Source organism: Melospiza melodia, chromosome 27 (genome assembly GCF_035770615.1).
Source record: "Melospiza melodia melodia isolate bMelMel2 chromosome 27, bMelMel2.pri, whole genome shotgun sequence".
Taxonomy (NCBI): Eukaryota; Metazoa; Chordata; class Aves; order Passeriformes; family Passerellidae; genus Melospiza; species Melospiza melodia.
In genome coordinates this window covers 2,784,353-2,799,312 of record NC_086220.1, presented here as the reverse complement: position 1 = coordinate 2,799,312, position 14,960 = coordinate 2,784,353, and positions in this window count along the sequence as shown.

Genomic DNA, 14,960 nt, shown 5'->3' with positions numbered 1-14,960 from the left:
TCCTTCAGACATTTTAATTATGGGTGATTCTGTTAATACTCCGAAGGAGATCTTCATTGTTCCGGAAGTGCTGACAGTGCAGCCAGGACAAGAGATCCTCGTGCAGGTATACTGCATAGACTTACCATTTTTTCCTTCTAAGGGAACTCCAATAGCACAGGCATTTTTACTCCCAAAGAATCACAGGGAACAGATTCCTCTCAACCCTATAGCTATGTGGGCACAAGGTAGGAGACCATCCAAGCCTGCCATTGAGTGCGGCCTCTTGCACAAAGGAGAGAAGACCCACCTTTGCTCCCTTTCAGGTTGTGATTTTGAATGCATATATTTGCCAATAACCCTTAAAGACTTTGAGGATTTGATCAAGACCAATGCGAGTCTACAGTTTGCTCTGGACAGTTATACAGGTCAAACTTTATCAAACATCCCAGAACACAAGCTTTTGAACCAGAATGAAACTTTCCATTTGATTCCAAAACGAATACAAAGTAGAAATCTTCTCAAGGCTCTAACTCTATTTACAGATGGCTCAGGGTCATCCCACAAGTCAGTGATTACTTGGAGAGACCCCCCAAACACAAGAATGGCAATCTGATGTACAGACAGTAGAAGGATCGCCACAGATCGCAGAATTAGCAGCTGTCATCAGAGCCTTTGAAAAATTTAAAACCGAGCCTTTCAATCTGGTCACAGATTCAGCTTATGTTGCGGGAATAGCTATGAGAGCAGAACATGCTCTTCTCAAAGAGGTCTCTAACCCAAAGTTATACCACCTGCTCTCTAAATTAATACAATTGATATCCCACAGAAAACAACCTTATCACATAATGCATGTGAGGTCTCACACGGACCTCCCAGGTGTTATTGCAGAAGGCAACAGGAAAGCAGATGCGTTAGCTATGGCAGCAAAAACTGCTAATGTTCCTAACATCTTTGCTCAGGCAAAGCTGTCACACGCGTTCTTTCATCAAAATGTACCTGCCCCTATGAGAATGTTTAAGCTCTCAAAGGATCAGGCAAAAGCTATCGTGGCTACCTATCCAAACTGTCAAAACTACCAGATACCATCAATGGATACGGGAGTCAATCCCTGAGGTCTGAATTGCTGTCAGCTGTGGCAGACAGATGTAACTCACTATGCACCCTTTTGGAAGGTCAAAGTATGTGCATGTTTCGGTCGACACATTCTCAGGAGCAGTGTTTGCATCATCACATGCAGGAGAAAAGACCATGCACACAATAAAACACTTTCTCCTCGCTTTTGCCACCCTGGGTGTACCAAAGGAGATTAAAACAGATAATGGGCCAGCCTATACCTCCCACAAGTTGAAGGAGTTCTTCAATGAATGGGGCATAGCACACAAGATGGGCATACCTGTAAACCCCAAAAGAGTCCTCGAGCAACAGAACAGGGACACGAAAATCACATCTCCAGTGGAGAGACTTTGCAAGGCTCTCTATGTCATCAACTTCCTGAACTGCACAGCATCAGAGCCTGACCCACCAATACTTCGCCACTTTGCAAATACCACACAAGCAAAGCTCACAGAGAAACCACCTGTGCTCGTGAAAGACCCTGAAACACACCAAATTTCAGGGCCTTATCAGTTGATTACCTGGGGAAGAGGTTATGCATGCCGTATGCATGCGTGCTACTACCATCAGGTCCAAGGTGGCACCCAGGAAAATACGTAAAACCATACTTAGGCACAGCGAACACTACTACAGACAAGGACAAGAACTCCCCTGAGGCAAACACAAGACCACCTCAAAACAAAACCAGCTCAGCCTGGAGACAAAGGCATCGCTGAACACCCACAAACACAAGAACAGACTGCCCCATTACAAGGCAGCAGACAAAACAGAAAGTTAAATAACAGTCTGCTGTAATAGGCCACAGATAGCCTTAACAAAAAAGTGTTCTCTGAATTATGTGTTATTACACTGTGTGTTGTATTGTAAAAAGCCTTATTATTCCCTTTCCCTAACCTTAAAACTTCATAACCTTCTACCCGGTCCTCCTCCCGTAGTGCAGCTTAGAAATTAAAAGAAAAAGGAGGGGAGGAGAGGAACACAGAAAAGAACAAGGCAGAAATCCCTCTCATAATAAAGATAACAAATTGTGCTTATATTCCCAATCAGAAGCCCTAATCCTGCCCAAAGATGAAAAATATCTCCGTCAGTGCTGTCCTCACCGCTGCCTGGATGCTCTACACCACACCGCGTGCCTTCGGCTGCATTAGTTCACAGCCCAGCCATAATGTTTGGGTAACCTTAGCAAAAACATTAAAACAAGACAACATGTGCTTGTCTATGGGAAGCATTGATAATCCACTTTCTACATGTCTAGTAGGAATTCCCTTTATAGCAGACGATTGGCCTGTCCAGAACTCAGAGGTTCTCCGCACCACAGGTAAGAGACCCAATGGGGCTGATACTTGGGACGAGTGGACAAAAATTCTGCAAGATGCTCGAGAGGAACCCCAAGAATTGGATCTATTTGGATCCTCCAAGGCCACATATTGTGTCAAATTTTAATTTAGGCGTCCGAAAAATGATTGGCCAGAAATTGACCAACACAAAAACATATATCGAAAAGATCTACCACCAGTTAACAAAGCCTATAACCCTCATGATTGGTGCAATTACACAGCTCGTGTAATTTCTGTGTCCTCTCTCCATCCCAAAGTACTACCCAAGGGAATGTTTCTCATCTGTGGTGATAGAGTATGGGCAGGGATCCCCTCCCGACTCCAGGGAGGTCCCTGTATTCTGGGAAAACTTTCTACCCTTACTCCAAACATCACCCTGTTACATAATTGGAAAAAAGAAAGAGAATCAAAACGTGAAAAAAGGTCCTACACTGAATTCGATAAAAATTGTGATCCGAGATTATATGATTGGAACAGACCAAAAAAGATTGCTGTCTCTCTGTTTTTACCCTGGGTAGCTGCAGCTAAAGCCCTCGGTGAAATCAATCACCTTGGGTGCTGGCTCAGTAAACAAGCTAATGCCACATCAGCAGCCTTAAGTGATCTCTTAAAGGAAGAAGAAACCACAAGACAAGCTTCATTCCAAAACCGAGCAGCAATCAACTTCCTGCTGCTTGCCCACGGACATGGATGTGAGGACTTCGAAGGAATGTGCTGCTTCAACCTCTCTTCGCATTTGGAGTCCGTCCATGCGAACATCCAGAAACTGAAAGATCTCATGAAGGACTTGAAAGTAGAAAGAATCCCAGATTGGGTCAATGAACTTTTCGGGCAATGGGGACTAACAGGATGGGCTGCATCTTTAGTTAAGGGATTGTTGTTGATTCTCCTTGTAATTTTTACTGTGTTAGCTATGTTCTTGTGTCTTGTTCACTGTTTCAAAAGAACTCTCGCGAATGCATTTTTTGTAAAAACAGAAAGTGGAGTTGTAGTAAACCCCTCAGATTTAGCCAGGGCCCCTTGGAGAATAGAATCCTGACACAGAGGCAAAGAAGTTTCCTGTCTCCAGGAACATCCACCTTGTACCTTATCCCTATAGCCATGTAAGGCAATATGGTGTTAACCCTACTATTGGTCACTTATGGTCACTCTAACAACTTTGCCATTGGTCAGGATTGGATCTGGGCCAAGGGTATAAAAGTAGCGTACTGAACCCCTACTAACTCGGAAGAAGAAGAGCTGAGACCCTTCACAGACCCTCCAATAAAGCCATACTCGTAGAACAGCCAGCGTCTTCTGCTTCTCCTCTCTCTACCATCTGCTGGAGCCTTAGGCCAAGGGAAAAGCTACCTAGCAAGCAAAGAGCTTGAAATCATAAGAGCTGCCTAATCACTGAGAGCTGAATATTCCCTGCTTGCTAGGGCTGCCCCGCGGCCTTGGTCTGAGAGCGAGCTGGCTTCTGGCACCCAGTCCCCTTGGGGGCTGAGCTCTGGAGCTGTAACAGCTTTCATAGGATAAGAGCAAGCAAGGCTCATTTAGGTGGAAGCCCAATCTCAGCCATGGGTTCCTGGAGAAGCAGGATCATTCTTTCTCATAGGAAAGAGAGAACAGAGCCTTCCACAGTGCTTTGGGGACAGGTGAGACGTGACCCTTGTGAAATCATTACCAGCCAGACTTGTCCTGGCAATATTCCCATGCGAACAATCCCTGGATATATGGAAATTTTGAGATGAAATCCCAATTCTGGCCAGGGGTGCCCGGAGAAGAAGGAGAGATCTTTTCCATTGTAAGGAAAGCATGGAGCCCCAGTGCTTCAGCAGCAGATGAGGAGAGACCCTCAACATGCCAAGGTCATCTGGACCAGTGCAGGGGACCCTGGGAGGCCAAACCAGTCAGATCTGTTCTGTGTTCCCTTGGTTTTGTGGGGCCCCATAGTGTCACAATGGTGCCTTCAATCAATGAGGTCCAACAGTGCCATAATGGTGACTTGTTTCCATGGGCTCCAGCAGTAACACAATGGACCCTTTGGTTTGATGGGGTCCGACAATGTCACAATGGCCCCTAGGTTCCATAAGGTCCCACAGTTTCATGATGGTCCCAATGATTCCATGAGGCCTTGCAGTGTCACAATGGCCTCCATGGTTCCACAGGCCCCACAATGTCACGTGACTCCTCTATTACATGAGCCCTGCAATGTCACAATGGACTTTTGGACCCTGGGGGTTTGCAGTGTCACAATGATCTCCTTTGTCTCCACAGTGTCACAATGGACCATTGATTACAGGAGGCCACTCAGTGTCACTCTGGATCTTTGGTTCCACACATCCCTGCAGGGTCACAATGAACCCTGGTTTCAATGGAGTTCCACAATGTCAAAATGGCCCCTTGGTTCCATGCAGCCCTGCAGTGTCACAATGGTCTCTTTTGGTTTCCCAGTGTCACAATGGACCACTGATGTCATGAGGCCCTGCAATGTCACAATAGACCTTTGGTTCCATGCAGCCCTGCAGTGTCACAAAGGTCTCCTGGTTTCACGAGGCCCCAGCATATCTCAATGGTCCTCTTGGTTCTGTGGGGACCCCCAGGGCCACAATGGTCTCACTGGTTCCATGCGGCCTCACAGTGTCACAATGCTTTGCTTATTCCATGGATCCTCATAGTGTCAAAATGGTCTCCATGCTTCCATGAGTCCCCTCAGTGTCACAATGGTCTCCATGACTCCATGGTGCCCTTTAGTGTCACAACGGTCTCCTTGGTTCTATGAGGCTGTGAAGTGACTTAATGGTGTCTCCATGATTCCATGAGGCCCTGCAATGTCACAATAGACCTTTGGCTCTATTGAATCTTGCAGTGTCACAAAGGCCTCTTGGTTCCAAGACACGCTTAAGTGTCACAATGGTCTCCATAGTTCCATGAGGCCCTATGGTGTCACAAATGGATCCTTAGTTTGATGGAGCCTCTCAGTGTGACAATGACCTCTACATTTCATGGAGTCACACAGCGTCAGTACAGTCCCCTTGGTTGCATGAGGACCAGCAATGTCACAGTGCTCTCCATGATTCCATGAGGCCCCACAGTGTCACAATGCCCCTTGGTATCACAGGGTCCCACAGTGTCACAATGGTCCCTTGGCCTCACAGGACCCCACAGTGTCACATTGGTCCCTTGGTGTTACAAGGCCCCACAGTGTCACAATCGTCCCTTGGTTCCATGGGCCCTGTGCTGCTGCATTCCCCCCTCCCCATCTCAGGCTGCCCTGCCAGCTGAGAAGTGTTCCTTGGGCCTCGGCCTTGGCCAACAGCCCCTGGGCTCAGCTCCTCTGCCGCTCATCACAAACACTGTCTGCTCCAGACACTGCTGCTGCCCAAGCAGCTCCTGGCTTCTGTAGGACCAGCCCTGGGAACTGTTTTTGTTCCCTCAGTGGCACAATATCCCTGTTCTCACCCTGCCAAAGAAAGCTGTTGGTGCCAAGTGTGGCCAGGATGAGCCATTGCTGGGACTGAAAGCCCCTCTCTTGGGGCCCTGCAAACAGTGCTCCAAAAGGAGCCCTTGGAGCTCTCCTGGGCCAGTGACTCCCTCTAAGTGGGGCCTCTCCCAGCCGGGAACTCTCCGGTTTGCTGCACTCGGGGATCCTGAACAACCACAGAGCCTGGGCCGATCCCCCCACTCCACCAGGCTCAACCCTTCACCCACTGGGGAGATGCCAAAGAATCCCCAGGGAGCATTCTCTCCCCTCAGGGGAATTTGTCACAGGTGCCTTGCACTGACTCTTTGTGTCTGTGTGCACACAGGAGTGCCTGTGCTGGGGAAATGTGGCAGGAATGGTGCTCTCTGAGGGGTTTGAGTGCCTTGGATAGCTGAGTCAATCATGCCTGTAAGTGAGGTTTAATCACAAGGTCTAAGTCAAATGCTTCTGAGAGTTGTTCTTTTTCTAAGTTGCTATGTTTAATATAAGTTATTACTTGTGGGATCTCAGCACCTCAGGACGGAGGTGCAGAGTGGCCAAGACCACCCTTGGGGGGCTCGGGAGTCCTGGAATGTTGCCAGAAGTGTCTGGTGGCTGGACTTTGATCCTACACAGGAGATGACACCTGTAGGAGGATGGGAGGATTTCACTGGGTGAATAGTGAAGGGATAAGTTAATTAGAGTGTAAGACACAGGGTTTAGGATTTCTGTACAGGGGGGTCTAAAGAAGTAAGATGGAGGAATTGGGGCGTGTCCTGTTCTTCTTCTTCTTCTTCTTCTTCTTCTTGGCCTCCATCTTCTGTGGTGATGTTGGCACTTTGGGATTGGTCATTACTAAAAGTGCACTGGTTAATAAGGGTAAAAGGTATTGGGGAAAAATGATAAATATAGTATACATAACTTCGAGTATAAAGATAGGTGACTGCCCCGGGGGCTCTCAGTGTGCTCATGGCTGGCTGCTGTGCAGACCTCTGTCGGGCCAAGAGAAAATCTTTTAGATAAACAATTAATAAACACCAAGACTGAGAAAAGTTCTGAAGCCTCTTCTCGTCCTTTGAAGCGCGGGCTATCCAAGGCCACCCCAGGCCTTTCCAGGTCACCCAAACAGCCGAGAAACCGACAAGTGGCATTTGCTGCGTGGGCTACTCCCCACCAACCCTTTTGGCGGGGGGATCAGCCCTGAAGAGCTGAAGAGCCGAGAGGGCAGCTCCGATCTAGGATGAGTTCCCAGGAGAGCACTGATAGCTCCTGAGGAGAGAAGCCTGAAGAAAAAAGGAAAAAAAAAAACAGCCAGAAGAGTCTGCAAAATCAGCAGTCACTGAGAATTACATCTCTCAGCTTCTGCCGAAGACAGTTCGTAGCAGAGCAGCCCAGATCGGAACCGGAAGGCGCCTCTGGATCCTTCTCCCATGACCTGCTGGTCAGAGACCGGGAGCCTTCGGACAGCTCTGACGACAGATTCGGTGAGAAGGTCAAAAAATAAGAACATGGGGGGCACACTCTCCCAGGAACAACGGGAAATTTTGTCCGCCTTACAAGGTGTGGCTCAAGCATACACGGAAGGGATCCCAAAGAAAGAATTAAAACAGTTATTGTTGTGGGCAAGGCTTAACTACCCACTTGCCGAAACATGCCTGCTATTCGAAGTGGGGTTTTGGCAAGAAATTAACAGACATTTATATCTCTTAGCAACAAAAAAAGATGAGACAGCGTTAAAGCTGCTCTCGCCGGCAAGATTGATGCTGGAAGGTATCTCGGTGCAGTCGAAAAGACTGGAAGAGCAACAAAAAGTTGTGGCACCCTCAGAAGGAGGGGGGGAGCAAAGCTCCGGGAAAAAATTAGTTCTGGCCTCAAGAAGCCAGGGGGAAAGGGCTCTCGAGAAAAGAGAGCAGGAAATAATATTAAAACCCCCGGTCCCAAAACCCAGAAACCCCAGGAAACTCCTAAAGTGTCCTAAAATCACGGAGAGTACAGGGGAGTCAGGATCAGAAGGGGGGAAGCAGGGGGGAGAGAAGGGATCGGGGGGGGTGCTTACTCGCGGCGGACACGGCGCGGCAGCAGCGGTGCAGGCGGGAGGCGCGAGTGAATTGATAAAGGGAGACACGAGTTCCAGTGCGGCTTTTGTCAGCGCAGCGCCGGGGGGGGGGCGGCCGCTCCGGCCGGCAGAATAGCAGATACGCGCGCGATGGGCAAAACTCACAAGAACCCGGGGGGGAGTCACATACCAGCGCGGGGGCGGTAAACATGGGCGGCGAATTGGGGGACATTGCGCAGCCCCAAAGGGCCACCGTAGTGAGACGCAGGAGGCGCACGGTGGTGACGTCAGACCCGGTGCGGAGGTCGGTTCAAATCGCGGAGCGGGCCCGGGTGCCGGCGGGGGGCGGGCTGTACACACCGGTGGGAGGAATGGACACAGTGTCAGAGGCGGAGGAGACAGAGTCAGGGACAGACCGAGGGGAGGAGACTTCGGAGGTGGAACAAGGAGGAGAGAGTGACGTCAGCTCGGGAGAGACAGGGAGCGGCTCGGAGAGCACGCATGCGCAAAGAGCAGAGCGCGGGCGGGGGCGGGCCAGGTCCCCTGTGACGTCTTGGGCAAGGAGGGGCCGTGCTCGGGATCCTATGTCCCGGGGCTCCACTCCCTCTTCAGACTTGGTACCTCTAGTTGAAACCCTCAGGGTCCAAGACTCATCCCTTCAAGGGAGACATTCTGGTGTTCAAGCTCCATTTTCAGCTGAATTAAAAGCCAAGCAAACACGGTCTCAAATGAGATCGCCAACACGGCAGTCGACCAGAAGGGCAGTCGAGCTCATTCCGTCATCCGAGCTGGGGAGGCCAGTGACAGCGCCACCTAGTGGCAGGAGGACAGAAGTGCATGACATGCCGGATCGGTTCCGTGGAGCCACAGCGCCATCTCGTGTCGAGACTGCAACAATGCAGCAATTTTTTCACACATTATACAAAAAGAAAAGCATTTTAAAGAAGACAATGTTAACACAACAAAGGGATTACCCATCGACTTCGGGATTTCATGAAGATGATGAAAGCTCAGATGAAGAACAGCTACAAGGAGATGTCATAAGGATCACAGCATCGGAAGGTGTTCCGACATGGATGCTGTCAGCAGCAGAATCAGCAAAAAGCTTCTTGCATTCAGTTGATGCAGCGAAAAAGAAATATCAACAGGATCCTTGAGTTTCCTTTTCAGATTTAGGAGCGAGGCCAAAAACCTCAAGGCGAGAAATGAGGCACGATGAATCACCGATGACATCCACAACACCATTATTCATGCAAATCCCAATGGAACCTCAAGAAGAGGAATTTCAAGAGCCAGTGAAGACGATGGATTGGAAGCGAATTAGAAAAGTATTGGCAAAGGAAAAGCATTTATTTCGGGGATCAGGAGATCTGACAATGCCAGTGACATATGATGCCCAGGGACAGAATCCAAGGTGGGAAAGGATGGGTCATGAGACACTCAAAGACTTAGGGAAGGCGGCTCAAACTTTTGGGCTGAATTCACAATACTTCAAACAGCTACTAAGAGGGACATTCACTACATATGACCTCACACCATATGATATTCGAAGTATTGTGGCAATGATTCTCACTGACACGCAGAGTCTAGTCTGGGAAAAAAGGTGGAGAAAATATCTTTCTGAATTGCGGAATAGATATCAAGGTGGGCCAAACGCAAACCTCACAGAAGGGCAGTTAGCAGGAGATCCTCCAGATGACAACCCAAGGGAACAAGAAGCGCGGCTTCCACGAAGAGTGTTAAGCGACATCAAAGAAGCAGCGCAATTGGCAATCATGCAAATCACACCAACAGGAGCTCCAGAAGTCCCGTTCTCTTGCATCAGGCAAGGTCCCAGAGAGCCATTCATGTCATTCATCGATCGACTCACGCAAGCCATGGATCAACAGGTGACGATCGAAGAAGCGAAGAGGCCTCTCTTGGAGAGCTTGGCTTTCGGCAATGCCAACCCGGATTGTCAACGGGTGATGAGCACCATGCCAGGACGGCCATTTTTGGCAGAGATGGTGGAGGCATGCAGCAAGGTGGGGACACCTCAGCATGTCGCATCGATCGTGAAGAGTGAATTAAGAGAGGAATGGGAAGAACAGTTAAAGGGACATTCAGAAAGGCAAACAGAGAACAAGACATTGGAGAAGATGCTCGAAAAAATACTGCAACAGCAGGACGAGAACATCAACAAAGTTCTTGTGACGATGCAGAAAAAGAACAATCCCCCGAGAGGACAGTGCTACAAATGTGGGGAGTTTAGGCACATGAAAAGGAATTGTCCATGGACACATACGCCAGCGCCAGCACAGAAGGCGGAAAGGCCAATTTGTGCGTGGTGCGGAAAAGGAAGACACTCAGTGAAAGAATGTTATTCCCAGACAGACGTGGACAGAAATCCGTTACCGCATCCGGGAAATGGCAAGCGGAGCGCGCCCGTAACTTGCCAGCGTGCTCAGACACAAGTACTGGCCGTGTCACAAGAGCAGACAGGGCAATCATCAGTGAGCGACAAGCAGATGCCCTCAGCAAAACCCTCAGTCGATTCCACAGTGACCCAGACCTCCTCCCACCAGGGGCACAATGTGCATTGGCAGCTTCAAAACTAGTATGCTTTTTAGATGAAAGTCATGCGAGATACCAACGGGTATCTGTGGGGACTCATATAAGAAACAAGATTTCTTGATAATTGGACAAGATAAGTGCAGTATTCTTGGACTCATTGTTTATCCAAAGTTGTCTCAGCGGACAAAAATACAGAATTAACAGTTTTGGCAAGAGCGCTTCGTCCACCATTTACTGTACCGGAAAATACTGTGGTTGCGAGAGCTTTCGCATTGCCACCACACGCAGTTGGAGAGGTCATGTCAATCTTCGATGAAGAAGGTTTCCCTATGAAAGAACATGTTGAAGTACATACAACATGGGTGAAGCACATAGGTCGAGACCGACCCACGCTCACATGCCAATTGACATGTGGGGACAGGACAATAGCGATCAGAGGTATGCTCGACACAGGGGTGGATGTAACGGTAATATCGTACATCTTTTGGCCACGCAATTGGAGCTTGATCACGCCATTGGGTTCTCTCTCAGGCATAGGGGGAGCATCTCTGTGTCTGCAAAGTGAGAATTCTGTCGTTGTCACGGGACCAGGAGACAAGACGGCGATCATTCGTCCTTTTGTCGTCCAAAAGCCGATCACAGTCTGGGGTCAGGACCTTTTGGCACAATGGGGCGCGAAGATCGAAGTGGATTTTTAATAGGGGTCACTGCAGCACTCGCCACACTGAAGCTGACATGGAAAACAGATGATCCAGTTTGGGTGGATCAGTGGCCCCTTGAGCGGAGAAAATTGAGTGCTTTAAAAGACCTGGTCCAAGAACAATTGCGGAAGGGACACATCAAGCCAACAGACAGCCCTTGGAATTCTCCAGTGTTTGTCATCAAGAAAAAACTATCGGGCAAATGGAGGTTGTTACACGATCTCAGGAAGATCAATGAAGTCATAGAAAACATGGGACCGCTTCAACTGGGACTTCCATCTGTCTCAATGATTCCCAGAGATTGGCAGCTTGTGGTCATTGACCTCAAGGATTGTTTTTTCAGTATTCCACTCCATCCAGATGATGCTCCGAGATTTGCCTTTTCAGTTCCGAGTATCAACAGGGAAACACCTCTGCAGCGGTACCATTGGGTCGTTCTTCCACAAGGCCTAAAAAATTCTCCGACGATTTGTCAATGGTACGTGGCACGAGCTTTGGCACCAGTGCGGAAGAAATTTCCAAAGGTGAAGATCATTCATTACATGGATGATTTGCTCATTGCAGCATCAACACGACAGGAGCTGCAAGAAGCTCGTGACTGTGTGATTGCAGAGGTGCAAAAGGCAGATCTGGAAATCAGCATTTCAAAGATTCAAGAGGTTGCACCTTGGAAATATCTAGGGTGGAAAATTTCAGGGAGAACAATAAAACCTCAAAAAATGGAGATCAGCACCAAGATCAGCAATATGCATGATTTGCAACAGCTTTTGGGAGAAATCAACTGGATGAGGCCAGTTTTGGGAATCACAAACAGCGACATCCCAGCGTTGCTCGATCTTTTGAGAGGAGACACAGACATTCGGTCTCCCAGGACGCTCACGCCAGAAGCGAAAAAGGAGTTGGAGAAAGTCACAGACGCGATACAGAAAAGGCAGGCACATCGAGTTGTTCCAACGGTACCTTTTCAGTTGGCAGTGCTGGGGAAGAAAACACAGTTCCATGGTTTGATCTTCCAATGGGACGAATCGCAAAAGGACTCTTTGATAATCATAGAGTGGATTTTCCTACCACACAGGCCCACAAAAACAATTCTCACAGATTTGGAGATGGCAGCACAAATCATGATAAAGGCGAGAACAAGGTTGCTGACAATGGCAGGAAGAGAATTCTCAGTCATCAGATTACCTTTGAAGCGAAACTATTTCGATTGGGCAATGCAACAATCGAAAGACCTGTTAATCGCGTTGTTAGCGTTCCCAGGAACTTGCACAGTCCACTTTCCACGACATAGAATACTGCAATCGCAGATATGCTATAGAGCAAAACCAAGAATAAGTGAAGAACCTTTGGACGGGATCACAGTGTTCACGGATGGCTCAGGGAAGACACACAAGTCAGTGATCACGTGGAGAGACTCAACGACAGGGGATTGGGAATCTGACGTGAGGATGGTTCAGGGCTCTCCACAAATTGTGGAGTTGGCAGCCGTTGTCCGAGCATTTCAGCTGTTCGAACAACCTCTCAATCTGGTGACAGACTCCGCATATGTTGCGGGTGTGGTCAAGAGATTGGAAGGTTCGCTCTTGAAAGAAGTCAGTAATGAGGTTTTATACTCATACCTGACAAGCTTGAAAATACTGCTAGAGAGCAGGGAAAGAAAGTATTTTATCACACACATTAGAGCGCACACGACACTTCCGGGATTTTTAGCGGAAGGGAATGCTCGGGCGGACAGGTTGACAGTGCCCATTTCGCAAACACTGACGGACATTTTTGAGCAGGCAAGATTAAGTCATGCGTTCTTTCATCAGAATGCGCAAGGGCTAATGGAGTCCTTTCGTCTCACAAAGAGTCAGGCGAGGGAAATCATTAGTGCTTGTCCAGACTGTCAGCTTGTGCAGCCACTTTCTTCTACTGGAGCCATCAATCCGTGGAGGCTGCAAAGTCTTCAGTTGTGGCAGGCTGATGTCACGAAATATCCATCTTTTGGGAGGCTCAAAAATGTTCATGTTTCTGTAGATACATTCTCAGGTGCAGTCTTTGCTTCAGCACATGCAGGGGAAACAGCAGACCATGCTTGCTGACATTTTCTGCAAGCATTCGCAGCATTAGGTGTGCCTCAGGAGATAAAAACAGATAATGGTCCAACGTATACAGGCAGGGTGCTTGACAGATTCCTGAAAAGGTGGGGTGTCAGACACACGTTTGGTATTCCACATTCGCCCACAGGTCAGGCGATCATTGAAAGAACACATCACACCCTGGAATCCCTTCTGGACAGACAGAGAAGGGGTGAGCCAGAGACAGCACCTCACATGAAATTAAATAAGGCACTGTATGTGTTGAATTTCCTAAATAGTTCATCCTCAGAACCTAATCCACCAATCGTGAGACATTTTCTAAACAGCACACAGGCAAAGCTAAAGGAAAATCCTTTAGTTTTGATCAGAAACCCAGAGAAAGGACAAATAGAGGGTCCTTTCAAACTAATCACTTGGGGCAAGGGTTTCGCTTGTATTTCCACAGATCGAGGTCTGAAGTGGGTGTCGGCGCAGCACGTGAAGCCATTCCGAACGCAAGAACACGAGAACGCTGATCCAAGAAACAAAGAGACGAGTACTCAGACAGGAGTCGAGAGTCAGACTGGAAAGAGTGATTCAGAAGAGATATAAAAAGAAACTAAGGACTTTGGGGATTTTCACATAAAAGCGAAGTAATGAGTTTCATGATGCTTATGTGCATCATTCTTTCATTCATTGCAGTAAGCAATGGAGAAAATTTACCTGTTAGTCAATCAAGGCAAAATGTATGGGAGACTTTAGCTCAGGCAGCGAATTTAGATAGTATTTGCCTGACACATTCAAGGCCAGGGAAACCATTGTCAGCATGCATGGTTGGATTGCCAGTGGACGAATGGCCAGTTCCAGGGCACTCCGCAGTTAACATTTCGCAGGTCATTAAAGATCCTGTGAAAGAGTGGTGTGCTTTGACACATCTACTTCCTGTGGCTTCTACAGAACCTCAGGAATTGGAGATTTTTGGGTCCATGACAATGGAACTCTGCATGCAGTTTGAAGCTCCGAAGGTCACAAAGGCAAAAACTATCGATTTGACTCCCATTCATGAATTCTATAAGAATGCGCATGGTGTAAATATACAGAGAAAACTGCCAGAGGATCGGTCCAAGTCCCAGTGCAATTGCCATGGGGTTTGTTCTTAATTTGCGGGGACAGAATTTGGCACTGCATTCCTGCTAATGCCACGGGAGGTTCATGCAGCATTGGGAAAATTTCAATGCTATCACCTGATATGAACATGTTAAGGGAGAGAAAACGCAGAGAAAAAAGATCAATAGAACAATTTGCGGCAGATTGCAATGACGAAATATTTTCTTGGGACAAGAAAGCGAGTATTGCTACAGCAATCTTCTCACCTCAAACAGCATCAGGGGTAGCCTTGACTCAAGTCGACCGCATGGGTTGTTGGTTGAGCAAACATGCACGGTCTGTGTCTGTCGCATTGGATGACATGTTAAAAGACATCAGTGGTGTAAGACAGGCGACTCTTCAAAACAGAGCGGCGATCGATTATCTATTGCTCGCTCATGGACATGGGTGTGAAGAGTTTGAAGGGATGTGCTGCATGAATCTCTCGGATCATTCTAGGTCAATTCATGAAAGTATTAAAAATATAAAGGACAGCATAAATAAGCTTGGCGAGATCACAGGATCATGGATCGATCAGCTGGTAGACTTCTTTGACATCTCTCCCAT